General features: G+C 41.6%; 1 protein-coding gene and 1 pseudogene across 1 annotated transcript in view; both read right to left on the bottom strand.

Annotated features, from left to right (window-relative positions):
• The window catches only part of PJA2 (praja ring finger ubiquitin ligase 2), a 72,798-nt gene extending 68,504 nt beyond the window's left edge, over positions 1-4,294 (bottom strand). The window contains exon 1 of the mRNA XM_070373205.1: positions 4,167-4,294. The gene's annotated coding sequence lies outside the window, so the exon portion shown is untranslated. The remainder of the gene's footprint in view (positions 1-4,166) is intronic.
• A 2,443-nt stretch (positions 4,295-6,737) lies between these two features.
• On the bottom strand, positions 6,738-6,889 carry LOC138988714 (U1 spliceosomal RNA; annotated as a pseudogene).
• Positions 6,890-21,909: the final 15,020 nt, after the last annotated feature.

Raw genomic sequence — 21,909 nt, forward strand, 5'->3', positions numbered from 1 at the left:
AAATTGATGAAATGAATTTAATCAAAATTAAAAGCTCCTCTGGGCCAACTGAAAGGTAAGCTTTAGATTGCACTGAGTATGTATGCATCTGTCCGGGTCAAAGGACTTCTACAGAAAACTGTATAAAGAATTCCTCCAACTCAGTAAGACAAGCAACTCAGTGTTTAAAAACAGCAAAATATCTGAACACATACTTTACAAAGGAAGACATACAAATGATCCATAATAAATGATAAATTCTCAGCATCATTAGACATCACATAAATACAAATTTAAAATAGTGTCATATTACTACATACCCACAAGAAGGGCTAACATTAACTAAGTTTGATAAGAACATAGAGCAATTGAACTGTAAAATGGGGGACAGTTTGACAGGTTCTTACAATTAAACATTCATTTACAAAACAACTCAACAAATCCATTTATAAGTATTTAACCAAGAGAAATGAAAATATATGTTCACACATTCATGAATGAATGTTCGTAGAGCTTTATTAATAAGAATCCCAAACTGGAGACAATCCAAATACCTATACATAGGTGAAATGGTCAATTATTGTGGTAAATCTATACACCATAAACTACTACTCAGCAACAAAAGCCATGAACCAACTAAACATACAAACACATGGATTATCCTCAAAAACAACACAGTGAAAGAAAAAAACATGGACACAGAAGAATATACATTACATAATTTATTTATATAAAATTCTAGAACAAATGAAACCCATCTAGAGTGCGAAAAAGAGGACAAACTGTTTCCTAGAGCCGAGGGTAAAAGAGTGACTTACTGAAAAAGGGTAGAAGGTAAGTTTTGGGGATGAGAGAAATATTCAATATCTTGACTGTAGTAATGAAAATATTCTACTCTTGATTGTGGTAGTGGTGACATGACTGTATATACATCTGTCAAAACACACGGAGCCATACATTTTAAATCTATGTATTTTATTGTAAGTAAATTATCCTCAATAAAATTGATTCTGTAAAAAACAGCTCTTTTGGGAAAATACTAAGCAGGGAATACTAGTGATGCCCTATACAGATACTCAAAAGGTATCAAAAACATCAATAAAATTCAATACCCACTTATGATTTTTTAAAATATCATCAGAAGTTAAAAACAACAATAAAATCACTTGGAAAGTTAAGAATACAAGAAAATATTTTAACCTATTATACTCTCCATTTATCAGAAAGCTTCAGTAAACATCATAATTGATGCTAAAACATCAGATCCCCTTAAAGTCTAAAACACCACCAAGTTGTGAACTATCACTGCTATTATTTAACATTGTATAAAAATGTTACTAGCCAAAGTAATGAGAAAGAAATATGTATACCAGCCAAAGTAATAAGAAGTGAAAGTGTTAAGTCACTCAGTCCAGTCAGATTCTTTGTGACCCCAAGGACTGCAGCCCACCAGGCTCCCCTGTCCTTGGGGATTCTCCAGGCAAGAATACTGGAGTGGGTTGCCAGTCCCTTCTCCAGGGGATTGTCCCAACCCTGGGAACAAACCCGGTTCTCCTGCATTGCAGGCAGATTCTTCACAAGCTGAGCCACCAGGGAAGTCCTAATGTAATGAGGAAAACACAAAATTATAAAATTTAAAAGCCACAAAACTGTGAATATTTGCAGATAATCAGTTAAGTGGTTAGATACATGATAAGCAGAAAAAAATTCAAAAGCTTTGGTATAACTGGGGGGTGAGAAATAAATGTTACTTAAAGTTTCTATCCACCAGAGCTACCAAGATGGAATGCCATAGAGTTTTATGGAATAAAATTATAAAACTTTCCTTAAGCAAGATGTGAATTAAGAGACATGCTATACATATCTATCAGAGGGGAGAGATTCAGTATCACAAAGTACAATATGCTCCATATTAATCTAAAATTTCAATATAACCTCACTCAAAACACCTAAAGGATCTTTTATCTAATTTGCAAGTCGAGTCTAAAGTTCATTTGTACAATGCATAAGATTAACTTGGAAAAGAGTACTAAGTAGGGAGAAATTTAATAGGTTATCAAAACTTAAATGCATACTGTTTTTAATCTAGCAATTCAATTTCTAGGAATACATGCTCCAGAAATAATCACATAAAGAGGAAGTTTGCTGAACAGCTGACTCTCAGAACGAAGGTAGAACTAGAAGGGGAAGTGGGAGATGCACTTTTCACCTTAGTCTTTCCATGCTGTTTGAAGTTTTAAAATTTAAGAAAATTTAAAGGATATTAATAAAAACAAGTAACTGTAAAACTTGGCTTCAAATAAAGCATTATTTGTGATTAGAAAAAGAAACTAACTTAAATGTCTTTCGGTAAGGGAACAGTTAAGTAAATTACAGCCCATTGAAATTATTTAAATATTATTTAGCTTTTAAAAAGTACCAAGGGGACTTATAATTTACAAGGGAAGATGGCCAAGATACATAATTTGGCGAAAAAAGCAAGTGATATATCAAGGTGTTTAGTGTATTCCCACCAAACTCTCCCAACTTTACATGTATGCATATGTGTTTAAAAGTGTACGTTAGAAGACGTACAGTATTGTTAACTCTAGACACAGGAACGAGACTGGAGGATAAAAAGGAATGTTCACATTGTAGTTAATGGTTCATTTTCTGTATTGCTGAAATTTTACATCTAGTTTGCATGTTTGTAACTGAATTTTAAAAATTAAAATTTCATATAAAATAATAAATTCCAGAAGACATGGGGGGAAAAGTCCAAACGTTCGTTAAAAATCTTTTAAATGTTTATCTTCGTGTTTATTTACACACTCTGCAAATGATCTATGCTGCTGCTAAGTCGCTCCAGTCGTGTCCGACTCTGTGCGACCCTGTAGACGGCAGCCCACCAGCTCCCCCGTCCCTGGGATTCTCCAGGCAAGAACATTGGAGTGGGTTGCCATTTCCTCCTCCAATGCATGAAAGTGAAAAGTGAAAGTGAAGTCGCTCAGTCGTGTCCGACTCTTCGCGACCCCATGGACTGCAGCCCACCAGGCTCCTCCGTCCGTGGGAGTTTCCAGGCAAGAGTACTGGAGTGGGGTGCCACTGCCTTGGGGCTGCCAATGTAAATAAATTTAACTTACCAAACAAGTCATGATTAAAAAGACTATATTAGGCCTTAAAAAAAACAACTTTCCCGGAAGCAGCCGACTCAACGCAGTGCCTATGCGTCTGTTAGAAAAAAAAAAGAGGAAAAAAAAAAAAAGGCCCGGAGAGAGGAGTCTTCTCAACAGCTCTTCCTCGCAGTGAAGAAGGCTGCCCCTCTCCCGTTCGCCTCGGTCCGAGCGGCGCTCAGCCCCTGGACGCGCGCAGAGCCGCTGACGAGCCGTCACCGCCGGGCCGGGCCGGGGCCGGGGCCAGCCCTGACCCACCGCGCTGACGGGGGCGCGGGGCTGCTTTCGGGGCGCGTGACGGCCGCGGCCTGGCCGGAGGTCTGCGCGCCCGAGCCTCGGGGACGACCGCGGGGCAGGGGACGACGGCCACGGCGGCTTTCGGGGCGCGGAGCTGCCGCAGGCCCGCGGCGTCCGACGGCTCGGCTCTAACGGGGTGCCTGACCGGGGTGGAGGGTCTCCAAGGGTGAGCGGGAGGGGTCTCCCCAGGGGTGGGTGAGCGAGGGTCTCCACACGGGGTGGGGGGGGTCTCCACACGGGGGGGGGGTCCACACGCGGTGAATGAATGGGGGACTGTGTGGGATGAGCGGGGGTCTCCACACGGGGTGACTGAATGGGGTGAGCGGGGTTAACAGGGGTCTCCACACGGGGTGCGTGAGCGGGGTGACGGGGGTCTCCACACGGGGTGCCGGGGGCGCGGGGGGCGGTGAGCGCGCCGGGGGAGACGCTCTCCTCACACAGCCGCGCTGACGGAGAAAGGCAGCGCTCGCGGGCCCAGCCGCCAAGGGCAGCGAGGGGGAGCGGCCTGCGGAGGCCCCGCGGCCGCCGCTGGAGGAACGGGCCCAGGCGGCGAAGACGGCCTCTCCCAGCCAGCGACCCCACCCACCATGGCCGGCGCGGCGGGCCGCGGACGGGCCCCGCTCGAGGGCCGGGACGGAGAGACGCCGGCGGCGGAGGCGGCAGCTTCCCGGCCGTGACCCTCGCACGCCAGACACCGGGACCAGCCTCATTTAAAGGAAAGGAAAGCAATCCCCTCACCGAGCTGAGAAGCGGCTCCGGAGCGAGGACGGCGCTCGGTCCTCCACCCGCCGCCGCCGCCGCCTTCTTCTCCGCCTCCGACTCCTCCCCCGCCCAACGCGCAGGAGCCGGCGGCGGCGGAAACACGGACGGCGGCGGCGCGCCCCGCCCCTTGCGCCGCGGCGCAGGCGAGGGCGGGGAGCGCTCAAGCCCCGCCCCCAAAGGGGGCTCGACCAATAGGCTTAATAGACCGCTGCGGGGGTAAGCCTCCTGCCCAATCGGAACCTGAGGAGTGGGCGCGCGTCAGTAGTTGGGACGTGGCGGAGAAGGGGAAAACACTTGTCCTGTCTTTGCGCCCCGCTCCCCTGTTTCGGCAAGGGGGAGCCTCACCGATTGGCCCTACAGCGGAAGGACAAATCCCACCCCCGCCAAGCCCCGCCCCCTTTCCCTGCAGCACTGCGACGTTTGAGGGGGCGGGGCGCCGGGCCGGGCCGGGCCCGCAAGGCCTTCAGTGGGTTGAGCCGGGAGACAAGGGCGGGGTCTCAGCGGAAGGGACGCCGTGCGGAGATCTGGAGGACTGGCGCAGTTAGGCTTTGAGAAATGAAGGCGCAGCACGCGAGATGGAGGTGTCAAAATGAATCCTCAGTCAGTCCAGTCGCTCAGTCGTGTCCGACTCTTTGCGACCCCCTGGACTGCAGCACGTCAGGCTTCCCTGTCCATCACCAACACCCTGAGCTTGCTAGTCGGTGATGCCATCCAACCATCTCATCCTCTGTCGTCCCCTTCTCCCGCCTTCAATCTTTCCCAACATCAGGGTCTTTTCCAATGAGTCGGTTGTTCGCATCAGGTGGCCAAAGTATTGGAGTTTCAGCTTCAGCATCAGTCCTTCCAGTGAATATTCAGGACTGATGTCCTTTAGGATGGACTGGTTGGATCTCCTTGCTGCCCAACGGACTCTCAAGAGTCTTCTCCAGCACCACAGTTTCCAAAATCAATCCTAATTTGACTGTAGACCTAACTAACAAGATGAAGGTCTCCCGGCGTCATGGGTAGGCCGAGAGAAGATAGCAGGAGGAAGGGCAGCTCCCCCTCCCTGCCCACCTTGGCCTTCTCCCCTCCCACCCTGCAGTCCAGCAGGCAGTCGTCTGTCCCCTCGTTTCTGATTCTCTTGGGGTGGGGGCGGGTCATATGGGGATGCCTGCGTTTCCTCTGTATAGCCATGGCCTGACCAGAGGCTTCCAGTTTGCACCTTGGGGCTGATGAGTTGTCAAGCTGGTAAGTATCAGGTCCCATCACTTGAAACCAAAATAAATACAACAGCTGTAGTCCTTGGACACCTTGCTTAATTTAAACATGGGTAACAGTTTAGTCAGTCGTGTCCCTGATGCTGAATTGTTTCTTCGCCCTGCACGTTTCCCCTTTTCATGCTGAACCTGTCTGCTTCTGTAATTACAGGCCCACTCTCCTCCCATCTTACCACGAGCCCCTTCACCCCCACCACACACATGCCCAATGCCCAGGATACATGTAGCTTATCACCTGCACCAAGAGTTAAGAGCCCCACTTCTCTTGCTGTCCCTGGCAACTGCAAAGTCTCCTGCCAGTGAACCCAGACTAATTTTTTTTTTTGCTGTTGATGAAAACAAAATTATTCCAAATTTAGTATAAAAGTTAGACTGTGAGAACTGGCTAGGCAGTTTGTGGAACAAAACTCTCAGCCCACTGATGTAGTACATTTCTTACCAAGAAACCATTTCCTGCTTGATATTTCTCTGCTTCACAGGTGTTGCTCTTTCTCCATCCAAGTCTCTTCCTCTTTGAAGAACTGATACTTGAGTCACATTTCCCTTGTCTCCTTTTAGGATGTTGTATACTGATCCAATTGGATACACTAACCTGTTTGTTAGGGCAGGGTTTTCCAAATTTTAATCTCTTCCATATTGTATCTGTGTATACATTCACAGTAGTATTTATTTTCTTTAAATAAATCTGTTTTTCCTTCAATTTCTTTAAGAGGGAGACTTTGTAAATTACTGTAAATTGAAACCGTGTATCACCTCTCCCAAGTTGAAAGCAACTGAAGAAGTGAACATAAAGCAAAGTTTTTAAAATCTGGGAATTAAAGAGCATTTTTTCTACTAAAGTCTCTAAGCCTAAAGCCTACTGCCTGTAAAAAACAGGTTACCAAGCACTAGAAACATTTTAAAAGCAAGCAGGGAAATGGCATTTTTATCATGATGTAATCAAAGGAGAGAAAAATAGAACCAAAATAGGAATCACTCTCTCACTATGTGAGTCTTTTTTTTTTAATCCTGCATGCATGTCCCAAGGCATCAGATTTGATCTGTGTTACTCTTTGAGAAACACTCCATGTATTCTAGAATCAAAAGGCTACACTCACTATATACTTGCTCCTGTGGAACTGTCATGGTGCCTCTGGGTTTGGCATTTAGCTTGTTGATGTGTTACAATGAGCATATATTGAGGATTAAAGTCTAGTCGAAATTGACTTATCTGACATCTTTGACCCATTTGGTTATAATCTATTTATGTTGTGTCCTTGGGCTATATTATTCTTTTTTTTTCCCCCTGGGGGGAAAGTTCCCCATTACCACAAATTATGCAGTCGAGTTTCCCGCATTTAGGGAAATTGCAGGGGTCAGCGCATCTGGAGTGCAATGGATGAGCCTCACTTTGGAAAAACTACCTTTGTGATCATTGTATCTCCCCTGTTAGGTAAATATGGGCTATGTCATTTTTTCAAAGGTTGTGCCATGTCCCCTTCCCCCTATTTCAATACCTAGCATGTAGTAAGTACTAAATACTTATGTATTGTATTATATATATAGATATATAGATAGATATAGGTATATCAGTTCAGTTCAGTCACTTAGTGGTGTCTGACTCTTTGTGACCCCATGGACGGCAGCACGCCAGGCCTCCCTGTCCATGACCAACTCCTGGAACTTGCTCAAACTCATGTCCATCAAGTCAGTGATGCCATCCAACCATCTCATCCTCTGTCGTCCCCTTCTCCTCCTGCCTTCAATCTTTCCCAGCATCAGGGTCTTTTCAAATCAGGTGGCCAAAGTATTGGAGTTTCAGCTTCAGCCTCAGTCCTTCCAGTGAATATTCAGGACTGATTTCCTTTAGGATGGACTGGTGGGATCTCCTTGCAGTCCAAGGGACACTCAAGAGTCTTCTTGAACACCTCAGTTCAGATATGTATTAATGATTTATATGTATTATTGTTGACTTCAGAGGGGGGAAGCACTGCCTATGGCAATGAAATGAAGGCACCACTTTTCATTTCTACAGGATGTAATGCAGTAGTTCTTGAGGTGTGATCCCCAAAGCAACAGAATCAGCATTAATGTTTTTAAAATGCAAATTCTCAGGTAGGTCCAACTTCAGACCTGACTTGGAAACTCTAGGTGTGGAGTCCAGCAATCTGTATTTTAGCAAGCCTTTGAGGTGATTCTGATGCATGTAAAGTTTGAGAACCACAGATATAATAGGTGGAGGATTGGTTAATGAGGGAGAGGACCTGAATTCGAATTATATCCTTAGAGTGACATCCCAAAAATGGAGATGCAAGCACCTCTGAAAATTATTTTCTCCATAAAAGTGATGAGAAAGCTGGCAAAATTGTCAGAGTCAACTTTTTCAGAACTCTGCAAACCAACCAAGGGCCTGCAGCAACCCAGGAAGCATTTATTCAAGAAAACAGCTTACTCTAATCCAATCTCCTCACCCCCAGCTCCACTGTTGCACTGAAAAATAATAGCTGGCAATCATGGTGAGAAGGAGCATTTGTTGCACTGAAAAATAATAGCTGGCAATCACGGTGAAAAGGAGCATTGGGGCAGGTCCAGACAAGGTAGAAGGAGGCTGTAACTCCTTCAGAGCCTATTTCCAAGAGAAGAGTCATCGTTTGACCTATCTTCTGGTTCCCCAGAAAAATCTCACTTGCAAGCCTGGGAAAGCTTCTTCCCCAGAAGCGTTTGTCAAAAAACAAGCAAACCAACAAACACTGAGAGGGAACTGATTAATTCTGCCACACTTTAGGCAGTGGAAACAGTTTGGAGCAGCAAAATTGGTTAAACAGAAAGCTTAAAAGGAAAGGCTGGAGAATGTCTGTAGGAGCTTTGTAAGCTCCAACACATTCATAAGAATCCAGAAACCAACACACACGCCAAAGATTATGCTAAGCAGTGCATAAACTTGGCAAAGACTTGAGAAGGCCCTAAACATTCACTCTTGAGAGTACTTGGGACTGCAGGGAGATCAAACCAGTCAATCCTAAAGGAAATCAACCCTGAATACTCATTGGAAGGACAGATGCTGAAGCCGAAGCTCCAATACTTTGGTCACCTGAGGCGAGGAGCCAGCTCATTGGAAAAGACCCTGATGCTGGGAAAGACTGAAGACAGGAGGAGAAGGGGATGACAGAGGATGAGATGGTTGGATGGCATCACCGACTCAATGGACATGAGCGTGTGCAAGCTCCAGGAGATGGTGAAGGACAGGGAAGCATGGTATGCTGCAGTCCATGGGGTCGCAAAGAGTCGGGCATGACTGAGCGACTGAACAACAGCAAAGGCTGATCTTGAGGCTTTGCATAAGTAAGAAATGAAGACTAAGGGGAAACTGTCAACTGCCTGGCTGGGTGTTGAACCGTGACCCAAACACATACACCAGATACTCAACAAACCCTGGGAGGCATACTGATTCCAGGCATTTAAAGAAATCTCTGTCTAATCATTAGATAAGCACTAAGCTAACCATACAGAATTTCAGTGGCCGCACACCACTGTTGATAAAAAATCTCATCTATTTTTAGTTGATAAAAAAAGCTCTGAGAAGTATTCTGCCCATTTGAATTCAAGGCACAGTAATATAAGTTTTTTGAGGCAGAGGGATATGCATTAAATAGCATATTATTGACAGTTTACATAATCCATGTCTAAGCATCATCATGGTCCCTTACAAGTCTAGAAGCAATGTTACCTTTTAAGGAGCTGTCTTACTGATGCCAGGAAAATGTTGCTGTTTCTGGCTGAGCAGGTATTTCTGATGGGGGAGGTTTGGTCAATGTGTAATGTGCAGTAGAGGGGAGAGAGGAAACCAAACGGTAAAGAAAACCTTTTTATATTTAAATGTTTATTGTCTTGTCATAAAATATGAATTTTATTTCACAGTTTCCCCCTTTTGATCATTCATCATTTGATAGAAAGCAGTAGGTGAGCAGATATTTTCTAGGGTAGTTGCTTTCCTGCCCTGGGTCTGTCATATCCCTTGATACCAAGTCCTAATACATTGGTTCTCTGTCTTTATGGGGTTACTTATACCAGCAGAATGTTTGGCAAGGACTGACAGTCAATTCTAGGTTGTCCAATAAGACTTAAACCGATTTTTCTCACATGTGCATTGTGTATGCCTATTATTTTATGGAGAACTATTGGCATAATCTATATTTTCATTTGATTGAAACTATAAATATACTATCTTAGTATAAGCAAGTGACACATAGCATAAAAGAAACTATTACCTTATAAGTTCCACAAAGTGTAATTAAAATCGCCTGTAGTATCAACAACATCATTAGCAAAAACTTAAGCCAAGATCCTTCTAAACCAAAGCATTTTCCTGGTGCTTCCTCTAAACTGGGAAGAGAATCATTCAGAGCAGAGATGTGACCCTTCACATGGTTATAAGGTTAGTTACATTTGAAGACTCATCAGGTGTAAAGACATAGCATTCAGTACATGTTACAGCACTAATTCCCCATTCAGTTCAGTCGCACAGTTATGTCCAACTCTTTGCGACCCCATGGACGGCAGCGTGCCAAATTCCCCCTTGGGAAGCAGGTAAAATATTGAGGGCCACGAAATTCTGTGAGACTGCTTTTCTCATCATGGAGACTTCCAAACTGAGAACCTAATGGGTTAATTACTATCATTCAAAGCTTGCTGAGTGAATTTTGTTAAAGCCTCTACATGAATAATACCTTCTGTTCCAAGTAAGGAACAAATACTGTGATCAAATGATCATACTTTTGGAAAACTGATTGAGCCCAGTGTGCCTGTATTAAATGCAGATTGGCAGATTGGCTGGGGCTGTTTCCAAGGTTACCTGTAGGTGACCTTGAGCCCAAGGGAAACCAATTACATATCTTCCTGAACAACCTGGGGAGAGTCAATGTCATAAACATGTTGCAAAAATCCACTGGGGCCTGTTAGGAGCTACCCAAAATATAACACCTAATGAAAAGGAGTATTTATGGCCAGGTTGAGAATAGGCATTATTAATTGGCTGGATCAGAAAGTCTCAGTTATCCTGGTGATAACATTAGCTTGTGTGGTGCTAGAGTTTCTTTTCTTTAAACATTTCCAAGAGCCATCCAGTTAGGGCCCTGGAGAGGAAAAATCCAACAAGGCGATCGAGGAGTAATGAACATAGGTATTTGGCCATAAACAGCAATTTGATATATTTTTGAAACTTGCCTAAGATTGAGCACAAAGACAAAATACATTTGGTTCATAAGCACAAGTGTGAGCAACTGTCAAGGTCAGCATACAGGCCTAGTCCCGCATCTTGAGTTGTCTGTCTGTTTCAGATGTCGCCATCTGCTCACCCTGGTGTGGTCGCGCCTATCTGAGTTGTAATCAGGCGTCAAAAACAGGAGTTGCAGTTCATCCGGGAGAGGCCTGGCATGGTCTCCAAGGTGGCTATAAAAAGTCTTTTGCCTGATATCTTTTCCAGGGTGCATCATCTCCCAGTTGCAGGTCAGGGTGAATCAGATCTTTATCCAAAGTTAGGTTACTTTGATAAACTTCAGAAACAAACTTAGAGTGTCTGTTTAAAAACTAAACGTCAAAAGTAACTGTCTAGAAAGTGAGTCTTAGCCAGTAAATACAGACCTCCATGGATAAAGCTAGAATTTAATATTCACTAAAACATCTTTTTCTCTTTAAAATTACCCTTGCTTCTACCGTATATGGCCAAATTAAGACTAATCTGTTTGTGAAATAAGTCTGTGGTAAATTGATCACACAGGCTTTTTAATTGGTTGTGTTGAAGCTTTTCATAAGCAATCAGATTGAACTTAAAACACACACACACACACACACAAAAAACCTTTCAGGGCCAGGAAAGTCACAACAGGGATGTGTTACAGGTTTCACCTGTGATATCTATAAATTTGGATGATAGATTCGAGTGACTTCTTCTCATCTGGAGGTCCTGAAATACCTTGAGATTCTGGCACCTGTTAGAAGTTGACCTTCCTTATACCTGAGAAAGGGCTTCCCAGGTGGTACTCCTGGTAAAGAACATGCCTGCCAGTGTAGGGGATGTAAGAGATATGGGTTCGATCCCTAGGTCGGGAAGATCCCTGGAGAAGGGCATGGCAACCCTCTCCAGTATTCTTGCTTGGAGAATCCCACAGACAGAGGAGCCTGGTGGGCTGCAGTCTACAGGGTCCCAAAGAGCTGGACATGGCTAAAGAGACTTAGAGTACACATGCATATCTGAGAAAGCTTCTGGGAGCCTAAGAGTTTCCAAATTCTGGAGAGATCAGGTAGAGAGAAAAGATAGTTTCAATTCTATTTGTAGGGGTATAGTTTAAAGCCTTCCTTATATCTGGAAAACACAGGTAAAAAAAGTGATATTTCAGACAAAACTGAAAATAAAATTATAACCATACTTATAGGTTCACTCAATCCTATTTAACTAATCCCTGATCTTAATCTTCTGTTAATAGTTTTATGAAGCCATCGGATTTTCCATTAGAATTCTTTAATTTCTTATCCAATTCAATAGTATGATCTGAGAGTTCTCAGAAACCTGCACTTGTCACAAAGTCCTTTCCATGAGTCTTCCTGAAGATAAAGAATTTTGCAAAAGCATCAGAGTATAACAATAAACGGCAAAAGACTTTTTAAAAAGTCAAGCTTAAAGATCTAATTGCAGTGCAGTTGAAAAGGAACTTGGTTACCGGTATGACATACAGCATGTTGCACGCTCAGCCACTGGCGTCCAGCTCTTTTCGACCCTTCGGACTGTAGTCCGCCAGGCTCATTGTCCGTGCGGATTCTCCACGCAGGAATACTGGAGTGGGGTGCCATGGTTTCCCTCAGCAGATCTTCAGGACCCAGTGATGGAACCCGTGTCTCTTATGTCTCCTGCATTGGCAGGCAGGTTACAATTTAAGATAATTACTAGAAATACAACTAACAACATTTTACCAGCCTAGATGCTTTCGAACTGTGGTGCTGGAGAAGACTCTTGAGAGTCCCTTGGACTGCAAGGAGATCCAACCAGTCCATTCTGAAGGAGATCAGCCCTGGGATTTCTTTGGAAGGAATGATGCTAAAGCTGAAACTCCAGTACTTTGGCTACCTCATGCGAAGAGTTGACTCATTGGAAAAGACTCTGATGCTGGGAGGGATTAGGGGCAGGAGAAGAAGGGGACGACAGAGGATGAGATGGCTGGATGGCATCACTGACTCGTTGGACATGAGTCTGAGTGAACTCCAGGAGTTGGTGATGGACAGGGAGGCCTGGCGTGCTGCTATTCATGGGGTTGCAAAGAGTCGGACACGACTGAGTGACTGAACTGAACAGAATTTTAGGAGTTCTATATAATTTCTATATTGATAATATTTTTATTTCAAGGATTATACTTTCTCCAAATAGGAAAACTAAAAAGTTTGAAATTTTTACCAAAATTTAATACAATACTTGGTTCCTCACAACAGTCACAAGGTTTTTAGCTCTGAACACTCAGGTTACACAACAACTTTGTTGCATTGATTCAACCAGAACCTTCATACTTTCTCAGTAAAGAACAGGGTCAATTTTTTTCAAGAGGCCTTGCATTCCAACTCCACAGTTGAGAAACTCCTGTTACAGGACAGAATGAACCAAGCTGAGATCAGGCTGCAATCAACCTGCTTTCCACCCTGATGCTCACAGGGCTCTGGTCCAATTCTCCCCCAATCCTGGGTCTATCATGGTCCATTCAAAGTCTGCTTTTGCCAACAGTGAACTCCAGGATATTCTACTCAACAAGATTATGATTTAGAATTGAAGAAGTGACAATGAATTTCTCAGAATGAAAGGAGTTCATCAATACTAAACCTACCCTAAAAGATATAGAGAGTCTTCTCTAAGTGGGAAAAAAATGGCTACAACAAGAAGTAAGAATCTACAGGAAATAAAAAAATCCCACTAGTAAATGTATACCGAAGGCTATGAATCAACCACTTAAATAAATTAGTACAACGATTAAAAGACCGAAAATTAAGATCAACAATAACTACCATAAACAGAGAAGGGATAAACATGAAGATGCAAAGTATGACATAAAAAAACACACAATGTAGGGGAGAGGAGTAAAAAATATAGATATAATAGATGTTTTCAATTATTTTTGACCCTAAATGACTACCAGTTTAAAACAAGCAGATATTGTTCTAGGTCAACATATTTGAATCCTTTGGTAACCACAAAACAGAAACTTATAATAGATACACAAAACCATAGAAAAAGGGCCAAGTCCACCACTAGAGAAAAACATCAAACCACAAGGAAAGAAGCGAAAAGAAATGGACAGGGAACTACAAACATAACCAGGAAACCAGGGAAAATGGCAGATTTGCCTATCAGCAGCCAGGAACTACAAACATAACCAGGAAACCAGGGAAAATGGCAGATCTGCCTATCAGCAGCCACTGAGTGCTCTCGGCGCTCGCTGGGCTGCGTCAGGTCTTGGCTCCAGTCCTCAGGCTGCCTTTCTCTGGTGCGGCGGCACGCAGGTGCCCTCCTGGCAGGTGGCATCTTAGGCATCCTAGTTCCCCAACCAGCCATCAAACCCTTGTCCCCTGCATTGGAAGGGGGATTCTTTTTTGTTTTTCAATTCAAATTTAATTTTATTTATTTTAAAAATGAAACAAAGATGAATATATTTAATGATAAAGGCTACAGTTCACAAAGAAGATAGACAGCATGAACCATTAGACACCTTGAAAAAAGCAAAGCTACATAAAGCAAAAATCAGAAGACATATAAGGGAAAAGTAAAAATATACTATCATAGTGAGACATATTAACATTTCTCTGAGAATACTTTATCAAGTGCAGAAAAAATAAGCATAGGAGCACCTTGAATGAGGTAATTAATAATTTAAATATAATAGATTTATATTTAATTTATATTAATCATATCCTATACAAGTATATTTAAAATTCTATATATGTTATTATCCATAGGACATTTAGAAAAACTGGCAAAAGGATAAACATTACTAAATTTCAAAAAGTTATTTTTTGTGTGTGTGATTCAGTCATACATAAACATACATAATATTTTCAAAATCATTTTTCATTATAAGTTATTACAAGATAGTGACTACAGTTCCTATGCTACATAGTAAACCATTGTTGCCTGTTATATGTCTATTTTTTATAATTAAAAATCTAGCATTCTATTCGTACTAAGTCAAACAGGTGGAATCAAAATGTCATAACTTTTTGGTTAGGCAAAAATTCATACATTTTCTAAAATATATATATTATACATATTATTTATATATATGTATACAAAAGTTTTTCTACTATGCTTGATAAAGGCTTGAGAAAAAAAATTTTTAAAAGAGATGGAGAAATTGGAAAACATAAACTAAATGAAACGGGAACACTGAATATGAAACAGAAAAAGTGAAACAAACCAGATAAAATTAAAAGATCCTCATATGGTCCAGCTGTTTCTAAACATGGCTGCTCATTAGAAACATCTGGAGCTCTAGAAAAAAAAAAAAAGCACTGGGTATTTGTATTTTTCAAAAAAATTCTGAAATAATTCTGGTATGCATATGGATTTTAAAAACTGATGACAGGTTTTTCTTTTAAATGGTAGTTTTGGTGATATAGAGTTCTATAATTTTTCTCTTGACCAAACATGATACAATGGTACCAAGTAATAGTTACATAATTACAATAGTAAAAGATGTTTATCAGTTTTCACAATCAATAGAAAGGATAAAAATAAAAGATAATTACAATTGGAGTCCATAATGGGAACATGATTAACTTAACAATATAAAATAATTACATACACTTTGGGGGGTCAAGTAGAATTTGTGGTAAGGCCTACATGCACATGTTTTCTTCTGCCCAGTTAGTCTATGTCTTTTGGTGGTGTATTTAATACATTTACATTTAAGGTAATTATCCATATGTATGATTCTCTTACTGTTTTCTTAATAGCTTGGGTTTATTTTCTGAAGGTCTTTTCTTTCTCTTGTGTTTCCTGCCTAGAGAACTTTCTTTAACATTTGTTGTAAGGCTGGTTTGGTGGTGCTGAATTCTTTTAACATTACCTTTTCTGGAAAGCTTCTGATTTCTCCAACAAATCTGAAGGAGAGTCTTGCTGGGTAGAGTATTCTTGGTTGTAGGTTCTTCTCTTCAATCAGTTCAGTCGCTCAGTCATGTTCAACTCTTTGCGACCATATGGACTGCAGCATGCCAGGCCTCCCTGTCCATCATCAGCTCCTGGGGCTTACTCAAACTCATGTCCATTGAGTTGACAATGCCATCCGACCATCTTATCCTCTGTCGTCCCCTTCTCCTCCTGCCTTCAATCTTTCTCAGCATCAGGATCTTTTCAAATGAGTTAATTCTTCACATCATGTGGTCAAAGTACTGGAGTTTCAGCTTCAGCTTCAGTCTTTCCAATGAATATTCAGGACTGATTTCCTTTAGGATGGACTGGTTGGGTCTCCTTGCAGTCCAAGGGACTCTCAAGAGTCTTCTCCAACAATTCAAAAGCATCAATTCTTCAGACCTCAGCTTTCTTTATAGTCCAACTCTCACATACATACTTGACTACGGGAAAAACCATAGCCTTGACTAGATGGACCTTTGTTGGCAAAGTAATGTCTCTGATTTTTAATATGCTGTCCACGTTGGTCATAACTTTTCTTCCAAGGAACAAATGTCTTTTAATTTCATGGCTATAGTTACCATCTGCAGTGATTTTGGAGCCCAAGAAAATAAAGCTTGTCACTTTTCCACTCTTTCCCCATCTATTTCCCATGAAGTGATGGGACCAGATGCCATATTACTTTTCTGAATGTTGAGCTTTAAGCCAACTTTTTCACTCTCCTCTTTCACTTTCATAAAGAGGCTTTTTAGTTCCTCTTTGCTTTCTGCCATAAGGGTGGTGTCATCTGCATATCTGAGGTTATTGATATTTCTCCTGGCAGTCTTGATTCCAACTTGTGCTTCCTCCAGTCCAGCATTTCTCATGATGTACTCTGCATATAAGTTAAATAAGCAGGGTGACAATATACAGCCTTGACGTACTCCTTTCCCAATTTGGAACCAGTCTATTGTTCCATGTCCAGTTCTAACTGTTGCTTTCTGACCTGCATATAGGTTTCTAAAGAGGCAGGTCAGGTGGTCTGGTATTCCCATCTCTTGAAGAATTTTCCACAGTTTATTGTGACCCACAGAGTCAAAGGCTTTGGCATGGTCAATAAAGCAGAAATAGATGTTTTTCTGGAATTCTCTTGCTTTTTCAATGATCCAATGGCTGTTGGCAGTTTGATCTCTGGTTCCTCTGCCTTTTCTAAATCCAGCTTGAACATCTGGAAATCACAGTTCATGTATTGTTGAAGCCTGGCTTGGAAAATTTTGAGCATTACTTTACTAGCATGTGAGATGAGTGCAATTGTGCAGTAGTTTGAACATTCTTTAAATTGCCTTTCTTTGGGATTGGAATGAAAACAGACCTTTTCCAGTCCTGTGGCCACTGCTGAGTTTTCCAAATTTGCTGGCATATTGAGTGCAGCACTTTCACAGCATCATCTTTTGGGATTTGAACTAGCTAAACTGAAATTCCATCACTTCCACTAGCTTTGTTTGTAGTGATGCTTCCTAAGGCTCACTTGACTTCACATTCCAGGATGTCTGGCTCTAGGTGAGTGATCACACCATCATGATTATCTGGGTCATGAAGATATTTTTTGTACAGTTCTTCTGTGCATTCTTGCCACCTCTTCTTAATGTTTTCTGCTTCTGTTAGGTCCATACTATTTCTGTCCTTTATTGAGCCCATCTTTGCATGAAATGTTCCCTTGGTATCTCTAATTTTCTTGAAGAGATCTCTAGTCTTTCCCATTCTATTGTTTTCCTCTATGGCTTTGCACTGATCACTGAGAAAGGCTTTCTTATCTCTCCTTGCTATTCTTTGGAACTCTGCGTTCAAATGGGTATATCTTCCTTACATCAGTATATCATGCCATTCCCTTCTGGCTTGTAGAGTTTCTGTTGAGAAATCAGCTGGTATCCTGATGGGAGTTCCCTTGTATGTTATTTGTCCTTTTCCCCTTGTTACTTTTAATATTTTATCTCTGTCTTTAATTTTTGTCAGTTTGATTACTCTGTGTTTTGATGTGTTCCTCCTTGGGTTTATCCTGCCTGGGACTCTCTGTGCTTCTTGGATTTGGTTGATTATTTCCTTTCCCATGTTAGGGAATTTTTCAGCTCTTATCTCTTCAAATCTTTTCTCAGGGCCCTTCTCTCTCTCTTCTCCTTCTGCTACCCTTATAATGAGAATGCTGGTGTGTTTACTGTTGTCCCAGAGGCCTCTTAGGCTGTCTTCATTTATTTTCATTCTCTTTTCTTATTCAGTTTTGTGGCATTGATTTCCAACATTCTGTCCAGCAGGTCATTTTTCCGTGCTTCTGCCTCAGTTTTTGTGCTATGGATTCCTTATAGTGTATTATTCATCTCTATTTATTTGTTCTTTAGTTCTCATAGGTCTTTGGTAAACATTTCTTATATCTTCTCAATCCATGCCTCCATTCTTTTTCCAAGATCCTGAATCATATTCATTATCACTATTCTGAATTATTTTTCTGGACAGTTGCCTAGCTTCACTTTATTCAGTTGTTTTTCTGGGGGCTTATCTTGTTCCTTCATCTGGGATGTAACCACCTGCTTTTTCATCGTGATGAAATGTAATGTGGTTTTGTTTCAGTCACTGTGGGATTGTGGTTCTCCTTGCTTCTTCTGTCTGCCCTCTGATAGAGGAGGCTAAGAGGCTTGTGTAAGCTTCTTGATAGGAGGGACTGATGGTGGTGGGAAAAATTGCTTCTTACTCTGGTGGGCAGGTCTTTGCTCAGAAAAGCTTTAATCCAATTATCTGCTGACGGGTAGGGTTGACATAGGTGGTAGATTTTGCCCTGAGGCAACCTAGCCCTTAGGTCTACAGGCTCTATGGTAGGTTACTTCAAAGGGGACCTTCCCAGACAGCTGCTGCTAGTCCCCCTGTCCCTGTGGTGAGCCCCTGGTTACCCACACCTCCACAGCAGACCCTCCAACACTAGCAGGTAGGTTTGGTTCAGTTTCCTGTGGAGTCATTGCTCCTTTCCTCTGGGTCTTGGTGCATGCAAAGTTTTGTTTGTACCATCCAAGACTGGAATTTCTGTTTCTTCCCCCAGTCTTGTGGGAAGTCTTGTAAACAAATCCCATTGACCTTCATGGTCAGATTTCCTGGGGATTTCCAGTCCCTTTGTTGGGTCCCCAGGCTGTGAAGCCTGACATGAGGTTCCAAACCTTCACAACAGTTCAGTTCAGTTCAGTTCAGTTGCTCATTCATGTCTGACTCTGCTACCCCATGGACTGCAGCACACCAGGCCTCCCTGTCCATCACCAGCTCCTGGAGTTTACTCAAACTCATGTCCATTGAGTCAGTGATGCCATCCAACCATCTCATCCTCTGTTGTCCCCTTCTTCTCCTGCCTTCAATCCTTCCCAGCATTAGGGTCTTTTCAAATGAGTCAGCTCTTCACATCAGGGGGCCAAAGCATTGGAGTTTCAGCTTCAACATCAGTTTTTATTCAGACTGATCTCCTTTAGGATGGAGTGGTTGGATCTCCTGTTGTCCAAGGGAATCTCAAGAGTCTTCTCCATCACCACACTTCAAAAGCAACAATTCTTTGACACTCAGCTTTCTTTATAGTCCAACTCTCACATCCATACATGACCATTGGAAAAACCATAGCCTTGGGAGAACTTTTTCATATTGTTGTCCTCCCCTTTGTGGGTCACCCACCTGGCAGGTGTGGGATTTGATTTTATCATGATTGTGCCCTTCCTGTCATCTCGCTGTGGCTTCTTCTTTGTCTTTGAACGCGAGGTATCATTTTTTGGTAGGTTCTGGCATCCTCCTGTAGATGGTTGTTCAACAGCTAGGTATGATTTTGGTGCTCTCATAGTAGCAGATGAGCACATGGCCTCCTACTTTGCCATCTTGAACCAGAAGCCTGGAATGTGGATTCTTAATCATGGACTACAGAGAAGTCCCCAATAATCACTTTAAATGTCAAAGTTGTAAATGCTCCAAACAAAGGGCATATGGTGACTGAGTAAAAAAGAAAAAAATAAAAATAAAAACCTCACCTATATGTTGCTTTTAAGATATTCAATTCTGAGCTAAAAGCATACAGAGAGTGAAAACGAGGAGATGGAAAAACGTATTTCATGCAAACATATAAGATAAAATAGAACCAAAAACAAAGTCTATTAAAAAATACAAAGAAGGGTATTATATCATGGTAAATAGATCAGTATAAGAAGAGAATTTTTAATTTATTAACACATATGTAACAGATACAGAAGCAATTAAATACATAAAGCAAATATTAATGGACATAAAGGGGAAAATCACCAATAATATGATAATACTACTAGAGGTGTGCTTAATCATGTCTGACTCTCTATGACCCCATGGACTGTAGCCCATCAGGCTCCTCTGTCCATAGGATTCTCCAGGCAAGAATACTGGAGTGGGTTTACATTTCTTTGTCCAAGGAATCTTCCCAACCCAAGGATCAAACCCGCATCTCTTCTGTCTCCTGCATTAGCAGGCGGGTTCTTTGCCACCGCTGCCACCTGAGAAGCCTACTATGACAATAGTAGGGTACTTCAACACCCCACTTACATCAAAGGAGAAGTCGTTCAGACATAAAATCATTAAGGCAACAGCGGTCTTAATTAATACAAAAGATATCTACATGACATTCCATCCCCACACAGCAGAATACACAATTTTTTTTCAAGTATGTGGGAAATGGTCTCAGAGATAGATCACATTCTAGGGCACAAAACAAGTCTCAATGAATTTAAGAGGTTAAAAATTATATCAAGCATGTTCTCTGACCACAGCCTTATGAAACTAGAATTCAATGACTGGGAGAAAAATGGGGAAAACACAAACATGTGGAGATTAAACAGCAGGTTGCTGCTGCTACTGCTGCTAAGTCACTTCAGTCAGGATTTTTGTGCGACCCCATAGACGGCAGCCCACCAGGCTCCCCCGTCCCTGGGATTCTCCAGGCAAGAACACTGGAGTCGGTTGCCATTGCCTTCTCCAATGCATGAAAGTGAAAAGTGAAAGTGAAGTCGCTCAGTCATGTCTGACTCCCAGCGACCCCATGGAGTTCAGCCTACCAGGCTCCTCCGTCCATGGGATTTTTCCAGGCGAGAGTACTGGAGTGGGGTGCCATTGCCTTCTCTGAAATAGTAGGTTACTAAGAAACAAATGGGTCAATGAAGAAACCAATGAGAAAATCAATATACCTTGAGAAAAATGAAAATGAAATCATAGCATTCCAAAGTCTGAGGGAAATAGCAAAATCAATTTTAAGAGACAAATTTATAGTGATACAAGTGCACCTCAAGATACAAGAAAAGTCTCAAATAAACAAATTAATGTATCATCTGAAAGACTTAGGAAAAGAACAAACAAGGCTCAAAATCATCTGTAGAAAGGAAATAATAAAAATTAGAGAAATAAATAAAACAGATTCCAAAAGCAATAGAAATACCAATGAAAACAACTGCTGTTTTTTTTTAATAGATTAACAAAGTGATAAACCTTTATCTAAGCTTATCAAGAAGAAAAGAGGACCTAAACATAAGAGAAATTACCAATATCACAGAGATCCAAAAATAATAATATGAGAATACTATGACAGTTATATGCTAACAATTGGACAAAATAGAAGACATACATTTCTAGAAACATACAATATTCCAAGACTGAATCAGAAAGAAATAGACAATCTGAATAAAACAATCACTGGTAGTAAAACAGAATTTGTGATTTAAAAAACTCCAAGCAAACACAGGTCCAAGACTGAACATCTTCACAGAGGAATTGTACCAAACATATAAATAAGAGCTAATACTATCTTTCTCAAATGATTCCAAAAAATTGAAAAGGATGACAGACTTCCAATTCATACTATGAGGCCACAATTACTGTGATACTGTAAACAAAGACATCACAGAAAATTATAGGCTAATATCTCTGATGAATATACATGCAGAAATCCTCAACAAATTACTATTGAACTGAATTCAACAATATATAAAAACGATCATACACTGTGATCAAGTGAGGTTTACTCCAGGGAAGCATGGATGCTTCAGTATCTGCAAATCAATCGGTGTGATATGCCACATTAACAAACTGAAGAATAAAAACTATATGATCATCTCAATAAGTGGAAAAATTTTTTGATAAAATTTTTTTTATTCATGATAAAAATGCATCAAAGTCAGTATAGAGGGAACATATCTGAACATAATAAAAGCCATATATGAAAAACCCATAGCTCAGTTCAGTTCAGTTGCTCAATTGTGTCCGACTCTTTGCAGCCCCATGGACTGCAGCATGCCAGGCCTCCCTG

The sequence above is a fragment of the Bos mutus genome, chromosome 7 (assembly GCF_027580195.1).
Source record: "Bos mutus isolate GX-2022 chromosome 7, NWIPB_WYAK_1.1, whole genome shotgun sequence".
Taxonomy (NCBI): domain Eukaryota; kingdom Metazoa; phylum Chordata; class Mammalia; order Artiodactyla; family Bovidae; genus Bos; species Bos mutus.